This window comes from Schistocerca cancellata, chromosome 5, assembly GCF_023864275.1.
Source record: "Schistocerca cancellata isolate TAMUIC-IGC-003103 chromosome 5, iqSchCanc2.1, whole genome shotgun sequence".
Classification (NCBI taxonomy): domain Eukaryota; kingdom Metazoa; phylum Arthropoda; class Insecta; order Orthoptera; family Acrididae; genus Schistocerca; species Schistocerca cancellata.
The window spans coordinates 79752230-79766564 of record NC_064630.1 but is presented as its reverse complement, the minus strand read 5'-3'; the positions used below and the strand labels follow the sequence as shown (position 1 = coordinate 79766564).

Sequence of the window (14335 nt, the reverse complement as noted above, 5' to 3'; positions counted from 1 at the left end):
AAAAGGGAGGAAGGTTTATCTGTTTAGCAAGAGTAATAGAAGGCAGATTTCAGACTACCTATCAGATCAAAACGAAAATTTCTGTTCCGACACTGACAATGTTGAGTGTTTATGGAAAAAGTTCAAGGCAATCGTAAAATGCGTTTTAGACAGGTACGTGCCGAGTAAAACTGCGAGGGACGGGAAAAACCCACCGTGATACAACAATAAAGTTAGGAAACTACTGTGAAAGCAAAGAGAGCTTCACTGCAAGTTTAAACGCAGCCAAAACCTCTCAGACAAACAGAAGCTAAACGATGTCAAAGTTAGCGTAAGGAGGGCTATGCGTGAAGCGTTCAGTGAATTCGAAAGTAAAATACTATGTACCGACTTGACAGAAAATCCTAGGAAGTTCTGGTCTTACGTTAAATCAGTAAGTGGCTCGAAACAGCAAATCCAGACACTCCGGGATGATGATGGCATTGAAACAGAGGATGACACGCGTAAAGCTGAAATACTGAACACCTTTTTCCAAACCTGTTTCACAGAGGAAGATCGCACTGTAGTTCCTTCTCTAAATCCTCGCACAAACGAAAAAATGGCTGACATCGAAAAATAGTCCAAGGAATAGAAAAGCAACTGGAATCACTCAACAGAGGAAAGTCCACTGGACCTGACGGGATACCAATTCGATTCTACACAGAGTACATGAAAGAACTTGCCCCCCTTCTAACAGCCGTGTACTGCAAGTCTCTAGAGGAACGGAAGGTTCCAAATGATTGAAAAAGAGCACAGGTAGTCCCAGTCTTCAAGAAGGGTCGTCGAGCAGATGCGCAAAACTATAGACCTATATCTCTGACGTCACTCTGTTGTAGAATTTTAGAACATGTTTTTTGCTCGAGTATCATGTCGTTTTTGGAAACCCAGAATCTACTATGTAGGAATCAACATGGATTCCGGAAACAGCGATCATTTGAGACCCAACTCGCTTTATTTGTTCATGAGACCCAGAAAATATTAGATACAGGCTCCCAGGTAGATGCTTTTTTCCTTGACTTCCGGAAGGCGTTCGATACAGTTCCGCATTGTCGCCTGATAAACAAAGTAAGAGCCTACAGAATATCAGACCAGCTGTGTGGCTGGATTGAAGAGTTTTTAGCAAACAGAACACAGCATGTTGTTATCAATGGAGAGACGTCTACAGACGTTAAAGTAACTTCTGGCGTGCCACAAGGGAGTGTTATGGGACCACTGCTTTTCACAATATATATAAATGACCTAGTAGATAATGTCGGAAGTTCCATGCGGCTTTTTGCAGATGATGCTGTAGTATACAAAGAAGTTGCAGCATTAGAAAATTGCAGCAAAGTGCAGGAAGATCTGCAGCGGATAGGCACTTGGTGCAGGGAGTGGCAACTGACCCTTAACATAGACAAATGTAATGTATTGCGAATACATAGAACAAAGGATCCTTTATTGTATGATTATATGATAGCGGAACAAACACTGGTAGCAGTTACTTCTGTAAAATATCTGGGAGTATGCGTGCGGAACGATTTGAAGTGGAATGATCATATAAAATTAATTGTTGGTAAGGCGGGTACCAGGTTGAGATCCATTGGGAGAGTCCTTAGAAAATGTAGTCCATCAACAAAGGAGGTGGCTTACAAAACACTTGTTCGACCTATACTTGAGTATTGCTCATCAGTGTGGGATCCGTACCAGATCGGGTTGACGGAGGAGATAGAGAAGATCCAAAGAAGAGCGGCGCGTTTCGTCACAGGGTTATTTGGTAACTGTGATAGCGTTACTGAGCTGTTTAACAAACTCAAGTGGCAGACTCTGCAAGAGAGACGCTCTGCATCGCGGTGTAGCTTGGTCGTCAGGTTTCGAGAGGGTGCGTTTCTGGATGAGGTATCGAATATATTGCTTCCCACTACTTATACCTCCCGAGGAGATCACGAATGTAAAATTAGAGAGATTAGAGCGCGCACGGAGGCTTTCAGACAGTCGTTCTTCCCGCGAACCATACGTGACTGGAACAGGAAAGGGAGGTAATGACAGTGGCACGTAAAGTGCCCTCCGCCACACACCGTTGGGTGGCTTGCGGAGTATAAATGTAGATGTAGATAATTATCAAAGCAAATTCCTCAACTGTGTTCTTTGAGTTTTGGAAACAGATGAAAGTAGGATGGGGTCAAGGGAGGACTGTGTGGAGAATTGATGACAGTGAAGCCTAGGCAATGTACTGTTGCAGATGTCGCAGCACTCTTGTGTGGTCTGACATTATCATGCTGAAGAAGGGGGTGCTCCATGTGTGGAAGAACTCCTTGAATTCGAAACTCGATTATGGCACGCTTTTCTGACACACTGACATAGTTATGTTATGCACCACAATGTTATGTGATGCAATTCGGAGGGGTTGCAAAATTTTCACATGAAACATTTGGAGGCATTACTTTTCAACATACTTTCGTACAACAAGCTGGCCAATCAGTAGTACCTCAGAATAGACAAATTGTCTGTTGGCTTCTATCTTGGGTTCTTCAGATGACGTTTGTTGTCGATTTTTCCAACATGAGTGGCTGGCATTGTCAAATCTTTACCCTCCATTGCTGATATGAGGGTGAGTCAATCAAAACGACGCAAACGCCAGAACACCGCATGTCGTTTTAAATTTCGCCCACAGACAGTGGCGGTTACGTGCAAGGTAGCCAATACACAGCAATCCGCAGCCAATCGTTAATGACCTACAGTCAGACCAACATGGCAGGTGTGCTATGAGTGTGTACACGACTTGCACAACGCGATGTTTGTGAGCCAAGGGACTGTCTGCAGAGCACGTCCATAGTGAAATTCGTCCCGTTTATTGGTAGAACTGTATTTCATGGAAATTTGTGTTCAATTGGATACAAGAATTGAGCAAAGGATAAGCAAAAGTCATAAGGAACGATCATCCTGGCCGCCTTGGATATCCAGTTATTACACGCTGAGAGGTATTTCGCTACCCCAGACACGTCGGTCTCGTGATTTGCAACGATTTAAGGAACAAAATAAAATTGTTAGGTACAGAAAAATGACACATTAGATAGGAACACAGACACCAGAATTCTGTGGTGCAGGCTTCTAATGCCTTTTAGAATGATAGGATATTTGTTTAAGTTTGCAAGGGCAGTATGTTTGAAAGGAAAATAAATATCAGGCTTGTACATGCGACTCTGATATCTCAATCAAAGTTTGCGACTTATTTATTGACTCACCCTCATATCTGGCCTGCCAACGTCTGAAGGCTTTTTCGTGCTCATTACCACTGTGGTGTTTGCTACCTGCAAAGAGTGTTTGCTGCAGCATGGGAATCCAGTATCCATTAACCTTGAGGCTTTCCGCTTTCTTGTTAAGGTTATTATCGTGTTTGTGGATTTCTATTGCTTCCGTGAAGAATATGGGCAAGATAGCTTTCCTCCACAGCAAAAACTTTCGTATGTACAATTTTATTATGTGGTCGGTCTCACATGATACATACTCTGCCACTGCTCATTTCTCCACCTATCCCAACCTGCAGTGCCTCTTATATTCAGAAATACTGGTGTTGATTGCTTTTCCAATCATTTCAAGATAGATTTTTCCACAAGTGCAGAATATGCATTCTATTCTCGATGTTGTAAGTGGGTCCCTTTTGTCCTCTGCCAATTTGATACACCTGTTGATCTTATTTGTCGATTTATAAATGGTCATTACGCCTTGCCCACCATGGAAATGTGCGGCAGAAAGTCTGAACCCGACACTGCTTCTTCCTGTGCATCATTTAGCCGAATATTAGATTTCGTAGCAGTTCTTAGGCAACTGGTGGAGTACCCATTGCTGATCAGAACGCTTTCCACGTGTTGCATCTCGAGTCTGAGTCGTTGCATCTCACATATTCCTTTTGCATGCGTTGAGAACGTACTGATCATCCCTGTTCTCTCTCACAGGTGGTGATTTTACAGTTTGCACAGTGTGAAACTTCAGAAAAATCGTAAGCAAACGTCACCCGAAGCACCTGACATTGAGGCCAACAGGTAATTTGTCAAAAAGTGGCCATGAAGGCTTTAACAATTTTGTGCTTCACAATTGTCAGACAGTACGTTTTGTTCAAAGATTTCTATGTTGTCGGAGAATGAAGGGTCCTCTGAAAATACAACGCAATACAAAATAACTTTTTGACAAACAAATTATCGTTTTAAAATCATTACTGCAGAGCAACAAATTATAATAATCACAGTAGCTACACCATCATGTGTCACCCAGCTCTTTGTATTAGATGGCAGATATGTTAGCGTACCTTAAATTGCGTTAGAACTTTATTATCTCACATACGAGATTTATTTTCTATGTACCAAGCACCACCAGTCTGCAACCGCTACTACATTTGCTAGACATAATATTGCGTTGTTTCTTTGTAAGAGCGTCATACTTCTGCCTTAACTGTTACACCAATCTGCATGCAGCAATTTGGAAATTGAAAAACTGACCTTGTTTTTCTAATCATTTTCCTAGACACAAATATTTTATTGACCAAACAATACAAATCTGAATCTTAATTGAACTGACTATAAGATAAGGATATCGTGCTACCTTGACACTTTGTTTTCAAGCTGGTAAACTGTTTGCTACTAACATTTTCATTAGAAACTGTTTTCCATAAATTTCATGAAGACCATAACGATGACCACCAGAGTCAGTGTCCAAAAGATCGTAATTCTGACATTTTCAACTTTTCGCACACATGTTTACAATCGACGTTGCCTCAGCTGAGACCGAAATCAACTGAATATCGTAACTTTCGCGCGCAAAAATAACCCACAAGTTCGATTTGCGTTGCCAACTTGACCGCATAACTAGCTGGTGAATAAATTGCCATCGTACAGTGCACACCCATGTTACACTGTAGTTAGCCTATTTCTCGATTGTGCTTTATCACAGCTTTATCTCTCAATAGTACGAAAGACCGTGTAATATAAAAATAAAAGTAATAACTTCTACAATCGATAGTTAGTCATCGAATGAGACTGTCGGACAGTGATTGAGTAAACGACATCTTTGGCAAAATCAAGGTCATTAAATATGGCTGTGTGTTTTATGGTAGAATTTTAATCAATGCTGTATTTAAATTTTAAGTGTAGTAATGCTGTCAGTGTTCCGGTAAGAAAAAGATATATTTGTTTTCAAATAAGATTATGTTAATAGTACCTATATTTTACTGTGATCATGTTTGATTTGTGTATGTTGGTGTTGACAGTCGAAGTGTCAAAACGGTTTTGGAATTTATACCTAAGTATTTCGTGTCAGCATTTACAGTTTGTTCTTTTAAACACTTGCAACTTCAAGTAGCCTGGTTGTATTACATCCAAATTATCGAAGATGTCACGTAGATCAAGGAGAAAGTTACTGCCATTTTGTCATTCCACTGTGGCTGCTTTCGCTATCCTGCGCAGGCGGTGTATGGAACTGTTGAATAAATTGATTTCATTAGTGCCTGCTTGTTGCTTGCGTCGTGTAAATAGTTTGAATGTCTAGTGCCCCATAAATATACGCAATTTTCAATCTGTATTTAGTAAACTACAGTAAACGTATAGGTATAATTTAGTTTGCAGTATTGAATCGTTCCATAAATTTTACGGCACCGACGCGCTATATTTAGTAAACTTCAGAAAACATTTGGGAGTAGTGAATCGTAGAAACAACCTAATTTGTAAGCTACTGTTTCAACAGTTTTTTTGTATACGTGAAAAACAGACCTGCTTTAAAGTGTTAGTGTTAATAGGCAGAAAAAAAATTAATAGTGTCAGTTCTGTATTGCTGTTCTTTTTTTCTTTGTTAACAAAGGCATACTGCAAAAGTTTTCAATGATCGGTTATGTACGTTTATTTCTTACGATATAGTTTGGGGTTTACATAAAGCAGTATTTTATGAGAAAAGTCTTAATTTACCTTTGCCATTGGATAGTTGCACAAAACTCGCCATAAGTGGTATTAGTTTGGCCAGCACTACATACGCGTAAAAAACAAATTGAAAACAACCACAGAAATAGAAATACCGGAGAAAAAGTGCCGGATCACTCTTAAGGATGTGACCCTTTATGAATAGCACTGACTCTATTGACTGACATGAATTTTAAAAAGTAACCTTCCTCATTAGAGAGGGAGAAACGAAAAATAGTGGACTACCGGTTGTGTGTGCCCGGGACCAAAAATGGAGTACAGTACTGCAGTTTTGTCACAGAATAAGTATTAGAAATGAATATGGACAGTATCTGAGTACTAAGAAGAGATTAGCTTTCAAGTGACTGAAAGTTGACTCGAGCCAAAACTGCTTTTGATGTCACTCTATACTCATGTGTTTGTTGTATGATCTAACCAGTTTACTTTATGAGCAAGAAGGCAGTGCCATCTAATGGAATAGTTGAAATGGCATTATCAGCTCTTTCATGAAATTTCTGGTGTAAGGCATTAGTATGAAAGTGACCACATATGCTACAGATTTAACCATACAATGTTGCAGTTAGGATAAAAATACATAAACCCAGGAACATATGAGTGCTTGCTAGGCTCTATATAGAATTGTGTATGCAGGTGTTTAGCAGGGGTGGAGCCACTTTTGAGATTTTGCCAGTTTTTTAACTGGAGTAAAGTGAGCAATAACATTTTTATCTACCTCTAGGTGGTGGTAAATGTGCACCAACCAGCTGCAGGTCACTTTCATTTAATTGGTTTTAGAATTTTTGGAAAGTGAGGATTGTGCAATAATGCAATCTTGTTGCTTCAGGGAATTTCATTTGACAGAGTGGTAGCTGATTTTGTAGATAAATATCACTAAGTGACTAACCTAGGACAAATTAACCCAAGTCCATTTGTAGGTTGCCACGTTACAGCTTCCAGGGGCAGCAGTAATTTGACTTTCAATTTGCATATATTTATTGACGGAATTTAAAAATTTAATAAAGAGGTATAATGTTATGTTAAAAGTTTAACTCAAAAAGACAAGTATGTATTACAGATAGAAACTGTGTATCTCTTTGGTTGCTGGTGTCGGAGAGGCACTAGAATCTGGATTCAGGCAACCCTGTCCAGAAAGAAGTGAAAATAGTAGAAGCCCCTCTCAAAATGATACAAATATACAGAAAAGCAAGGTTGTTTTATTTCATCAAATTATTGTAAAATTGAATAATAAGGCAGAAGAGCTTCTTATCCATTTGGAAAATATAGAGAGCTCTGAAAAGATGACATCCTTTGCCTGTCTGAACACAACGTAACCCCAAGTTTAGATAAGTTACATATTAAAGATTACACTGTAGCATATTACTCATGCATAACTAACATGGGAAAAGGATTTAAGACAGAGCAGATCACTGTTAATTGTATGTGTATATATATTCCAACTGAGAAATTCCGAACTGTTTGAGAAATCTGGGTTATTAATTGCGCTGTTTGTCAGACAGCAGGAAGCTGTTAAGTCTTTGGTGACTTCAATGTAAATTTTCTAAAGGATTCTGATAGCAAAAATGATATGGAAACCTTAACGTGGATCCTACAATGTGATCTCATTAGTTAACTTTCCGAACAGTTTGATAAAGACAGTAGGACCCTAATTGACAATATTTCCTTTTGATGAAGCTCAGTGTGAGAAAATAACTGTTCACCCAGTAACAAAAGCTCTCTTTGTTCATGATGCACAGTCAGGATAAATAAGAGTGCCTTATGTCCTGAGCAAATCACAATTCGGGGTCCAGAAGGGTTGCTCTACTGAGAATGCCATTTACATGTTCACTAGCCAGATTTTACAAGCATTAAATAATAAAATAGGCTGGCTTGGTGTTTTCTGTGACGTATCTAAGGAGTTTGAATGTGACGTGCTGTATTCTCCTAGGTAAATTGAAGTTTTATGGGTTTTATGGTATAATCAACCAATGGATAATGTTATATCTGACCAAAAGAATGCAGAAAGTTGTACTTAGTAAATTAACCAATCTAGTCTGGGGACATTATTCTAACTGGGGAGCAATCATGTAAGGGGTTCTCCAAAGCTTAATCTTGGGTCAACTGTTGCTCCTCATACATGTAAAAGATCTTCTGTGTAATATAAAAGAAGCAAAATTAAGTTCTTTTTGCAGGTGACACTACTATTGATCAATCTAAATATACATACAGAAACAGAAGAGATAGTAAACAAAATTCTTAAAGGTATTATCGATTGGTTTTCTACAAGTGGTCTCTCACTCTATTTTCAAAGGAGACAACATATTCATTTCTGCACATCTAGGGGTACTACACCAGTGATAAGAGTAACACACAGTGAGGAAATAATATGGTGGAAACTTCAAAATTCTTGTGTCCATATTGATTAGAATTTAAATTAGAAGCAGCACTTTTTGGAACTGCTAAAACAACTTAGTTCAGCCACATTTGCACTTACAATCATTTCAAATCTTGGGAAGAGGCAATTCAATAAGTTGACATGGTTCGCTTATTTTCATTCAATAATGTCATATGGAATAATGTTCTGGGGTAATAACTCTTGTGCCAAAACATGCTATAAGAATAATGTATGGTACTCGCCCACAATCATATTGTAGGCACCTGTTTCGGTTGGACATGCTGACTACTGCTTCATAGTATATTTATCCCCTCATGGAGTTTGTTGCAAGTAATCCACTATAGTTCAAAAGGAACAATGCTGTACATAATTACTCCACATTATGGTCTTTGCCTTTAGTACAAAAAGGGGAGCACAGTGCTGCGACAAAAGTTTTTAATCACTTACCTAGTTGTATCTGACAGGCTGCGAAGTAAAACACACACACACACACACACACACACACACACACACACACGTGCGCGCGCCTGAAAGTTTCTCTTTGACAGCTCCTTCTATTGCAGAGAAGAATTTCTATTACAGTAATGTGTAAAAAGATAGTAGATAGAACTTAACTCTGACCTCTATTTTCCTTTCTTTATGAAAGCAAAGAAAGGAAATTAGACACATTCAGAATGTAACCATATGTAGGAATTAATTTGCAATGTGAATGTAAAACGACTCGTCCCACATCATTACAATCTATTGTGCAAAATGATCCATGTGACATGAAACTGTTTTGAGGCAATGTAAACCATGGCATGCAAATACCAGGACTACATTCCTCCAGTATTTGAGAATGAGAGCACTTGACTTCCAAGAACGCAAACAACAATAAACAATATATTTTCTGACCGTGAAAAATTGCCTGTGTAGATGATCTCTCTGCAACTGTACATTTAGTAGTTAATTGTTTTCATGTATACCTATCTGAAAAGGGTGTTGTGGCTGATAAACGTATTCCAAATAGTCGGGCAATAAATTCATGCTGGGGAAAAACAAACAATACATTTTTATGAGTATATTCTGAACTCTGTGATTTATGAAATCTTATATTTACGTAAGTTGTGCACATTTTTGTAGGAACATGAATTCAGTCATACATTCTATTGATGTCACTACCTAAACAGACTTACAGATAGTTTGTTACAAACAATTTGTGTTGAACAGTTTGATTTATTGAAGTTTATATGGTACTTGAGACAGTGCAATGACCAAATGGTGCAAGTAAACTGGCTCACCAAGACAGTTATGGTCAAAAGTTGTGTTTAGTGTGGAATCCAATCCCAACTGCTGCCAAAGTGTGGGCGTATATGCTTTACCAAGGATTGAAGTCTTCAGTACCAGAAAATGAAAATCTGTAGTTATGCATTTACACATGGAGCCAACAATCCAATTAAAAGAAAATAAAGATCTATACAACATTCTGGTTAATATGGTAGGACAGTAGTTTAAATATACATATCATACAGGAATGTCATTAGAAAATTGGAACAAATTCTCAAATGATCTGTGTCCCTTTAAAACTCAAAATATGAAAGTGTATGGCAATATAGGTGTGGCAATTGATGTGTATTTTTGACAGATAGACAAATTTTGGCTGATTTGTGAAGCAGTCATGCCAAATATAAAAGAAATTTTGATGCAATATTTTGCGTCGAATTCACTGCTAAATAAAACCAATTTTTAGAGATGTTTGAACCATTCTTTAACCTTTTGGAAATTAGTTTGTTTTTATGTTGACTATGGTGCCATACATTTTCATTGCTTGTATACAGAAATTTAAGTAAAGTCATTAGACCGTTCATTGTGTTCTATGTACAGTGTCCCTCCATTTGTGTTTTTACACAGTTCTGCATTGTTACATAGTTTATAAATATATCTAAAAACAAAGATAATGAGACTTACCAAACAAAAGCGCTGGCAGGTTGATAGACACACAAACACACACACAAAATTCGAGCTTTCGCAACCCCTGGTTGCTTCATCAGGAAAGAGGGAAGGAGAGGGAAAGATGAAAGGATGTGGGTTTTAAGGGAGAGGGTAAGGAGTCATTCCAATCCCGGGAGCGGAAAGACTTACCTTAGGGGGAAAAAAGGACAGGTATACACTTGCTCGCGCGTGCACACACACACACACACACACACACACACACACACACACACACACACACACACACACACACACACACACACATATCTATCCATCCGCACATACACAGACACAAGCAGACATTTGTCAAATCTGCTTGTGTGTGTGTGTGTGTGTGTGTGTGTGTGTGTGTATACCTGTCCTTTTTCCCCCTAAGGTAAGTCTTTCCACTCCCGGGATTGGAATGACTCCTTACCCTCTCCCTTAAAACCCACATCCTTTCATCTTTCCCTCTCCTTCCCTCTTTCCTGATGAAGCAACCAGGGGTTGCGAAAGCTCGAATTTTGTGTGTATGTTTGTGTTTGTTTGTGTGTGTATCAACCTGCCAGCGCTTTTGTTTGGTAAGTCTCATCATCTTTGTTTTTAGATATATTTTTCCCACGTGGAATGTTTCCCTCTATTATATTCATAGTTTATAAATAGTTACATAATATCTTGATTGATAACCATGTCTAATTAGACCTTTATGCTTAATATTTCCAATAATTTAGCTGATTATTTCTGCCAAACCATTATGCCTGCTATGTAACATGCTGTGTATGCTATAAATTTCAATTAAGTAAGTTCCTGTTGACAACTCACTTCGCAATATGTGTGTTTATATGAATCGTGTAATGTGACATTGCCATAACTTGATTCCACTTGAAAAAAATTGTTTTTTTAAATGTTTCAGGTGGATTTAGGACCATTCAAGTATCGAGAAAGATCTGAAGAGTCTAGAGTTAATGTAGTTGTCTTTGCAAGGTAAATTACCATTTCATGTTACCAGATATTTCTGTTGTTTACCCTGTATTATATTAATGCGTTTTATGCCGTGGGAGATATTTTGCAGCGTAAAAGAAAAAATGTGGACTGTGTGATGTAATACTGCTAAAGATGTATATACATAGACTATTGGTGTGGTAACCACTGTGGTACAAAATGAGAAAAACTAAGTAATTGTATAAGAGTTGCAAATTGGAAATAAGGGATGATATAAGAATGAACTGAGGAAACAGCTCAAAGGACAGGAGCTCAATATGGAGCACAAGTTATATTCAAAAGCTTGATTACTGATACTAAAAGTGTGCTTGGTACATTGGAGTTAACTACTCCTTTTCTATTAAATTTTTTAATAAATGTGAATGTATATATGCCCGGAAATTGAGGAAAATCTGAAATAATTTTAAATGTAATGACATGGCTTACATCAGATTTTTACATGTTTTGTGGGAAGTAGTGAGGTTGAGAGGAATTGCAGTGAAAGCAGTCACAAATTCATAAAACAGGAGACAGCGTTTTCTATTAAGTTTGCTGATAATTTGAAACAGTTACTTATAGATTAAGATAAATTATTATGTTCAAAGACTGTCCAATAAAATATTACTATTTATCAGATTCAAACAAAACTGTGTGGAACTGGAATAACAATGTAGAAACAGAAGATGTTCTTTAATGTGTAAACAGTTGATTGTGGGATAAAAGTGGGCAAGAAATAGGAAAGCTGTGTAGTGACTGAATAAAGGTAGATAGAAATAATGGATAAAATCCTGGGTCAGAAGACAAGTACAAATTGAAATTGGAATAACAATTATTTACAGACTTCAGAATTCAAACCTGGGTTCTCTCTCTTCCCTTATTGGTGGTTTATTATTCATGATTAGTCATATTCCATTGATCCTACATAGTGCCTGAAATCTAGAAAGAAGTCAAACATGTGCATTGAACTCCAGTTCAGTTCATCGACTTAACATTGTGAAAAAACTGTTGGATTACAGTGCTAATTCCAACTATGAAACAACATAAAGCATTAAATTTGTGAGTTAATTTGAAGATAGTCTTCAGTGTTGGAGGAGAAGTTATCCTCAGTCTCAAAACTCCACCACATTATCTGCATGACAGTTAAAGTGATATATTTTATACCCATCTACCAGTCTCGTATCTGGACTAATACTAACTCATTTAAATTCTTGTAGAGGCATCTTCTCAGAAATTTTTGAAAATATTGACAGTAATTTGATGGGTCAATTATTTTTTGCTGATCCTTTGTTACCCTGTTTTGCGAAGTGGCTCTGGGATATTTTTGTCTCTGGGATAGAACTGTTATGGGAAAATTCATTACATAAGTATGTCAGTGTATTACTAAGTTCGGCTGAGAACATATCATTATTTTATGACTGATTTCACCCTTAGTAACCACTGAAACATGTATTTTTAAGACAATGTATAATAATAAAAATTTCTTTTGGAAATGTAGGAGGCACTTCAGTTCAAAACAACTTGTTTTGGAAGGCTTTTCGTAGAAACTATAGGCTATTTATTAAGATTTATACAATACCTATTAAGGAAGTTTTGAAAGTAAAATTATCTGTTCTGCCATAAAACTGTTATTAAAGGTATCTGCAGTTTTGGGACTTTTTTTCATTTCATTATCTACCTTTCATGAAACTTCTTAATTTTCTTGATTTGTTTCTCCTGTCTCCTTTTCATTTTATTCCAAACAATCATTATCTTGTTGATGGAGGAACTTATTTTCTCTTGAAAATACAGGGTGTTTATAAATGAATATCGGGGTATTAACACTTTATAATATTTATTACCTGATTAAATTTACAGCTATAAATGATATGTCAAATGAAAGAGCAACTCAAACAGTTTTACCAAGAACCGTATAAATGTTCAGTGTGAGCACAATTTGTCACATGGCACACATCAAGTCTACAGTCGAGTTCCTCCTAAACGCAAGGGGCCCAATGACAGGGCTTGCTTTGCATGGCCTCCACATTCACCTGACCTAACGCCATGCGATTTTTTCCTTTGGGGCTTTATCAAGGATCATGTGTACGTGCCTCCGCTACCAGCAGACCTCCGTGAATTAAGAAACTGGATTGAAGCAGCTGTTGCTACAATAACTGAAAACACACTTATCAACGCTTGGGAAGAACTCGGCTATAGACTTGATGTGTGCCTTGTGACAAATGGTGCTCTCATTGAACATTTATAAGGTTCTTGGTAAAACTGTTTGAGTTGCTCTTTCATTTGACATCATTTATTACTGTAAGTTTAATATAATAAATATTATAAAGCATTAAAACCCCGATATTGATTTATAATCACCCTGTACATAAATTTTGATGTTCTGATGCCATTGCTTAAAATTTTACATAGCACTTTGTAAATTGATTGAACCCTGTCATCCTCAGTGTCCCTTGATGGAAAGTAAATCTTCTCTTAAATCTATTTGATATTGTGATTCCATTAGTAACCCAGAGTTTAGATGCATTTGATCTGTTTCCTCTGGTTAGATTATAGGAAAACAGGTTTTCTGAATAGCCTAATAATCTTCCAGAATTTATATTTTCACACAAGGGGTGTTTTGTAAGCTTTCCAGTCTGTATTTTGCAAACTTTTCTTGAATTCCTGAATCCCTTTTCATTTATCATCCTTGTAGTTTTCCAGTCATTTTTGTCACATACCCTAATAGTAAATGTCACTAGTTGACGATGATGGTCTGAAAGATACAGGGAAAACACTATGAAATGGCAAGGAATTACATTATATATCTGGAATAGGTATGTAGTAACCGGATGAATAGGTATGTAGTAACAGGATGCTAAGTTACATCCATTTGTATTGAGCATTCCTGTATCTGAGGTCAAATGATGATAAGAAATGCACACCTACATTATTTGCAGGCTGCTTCAGTCCATCTAATCAAATTAGAAGTTGTTTTTTTTTTTAAAAAAGTCTTCTGATTGGTTTGATCACAAATTCCTCTCCTGTGCCAACTTTTCAATTTCAGAATAGCATTTGCAACTTACATTCTCAGTTGACT

The 14335-nt window shown here is 37.4% G+C and overlaps 1 protein-coding gene across 1 annotated transcript in view; it reads left to right on the top strand.

The window, feature by feature from the left end:
* Positions 1-5055: 5055 nt before the first annotated feature.
* Positions 5056-14335, top strand: part of LOC126188294 (serine/threonine-protein kinase VRK1-like) — a 73954-nt gene continuing 64674 nt past the window's right edge. The window contains exons 1-2 of the mRNA XM_049929881.1: positions 5056-5160; positions 11195-11265. The gene's annotated coding sequence lies outside the window, so the exon portion shown is untranslated. The remainder of the gene's footprint in view (positions 5161-11194; positions 11266-14335) is intronic.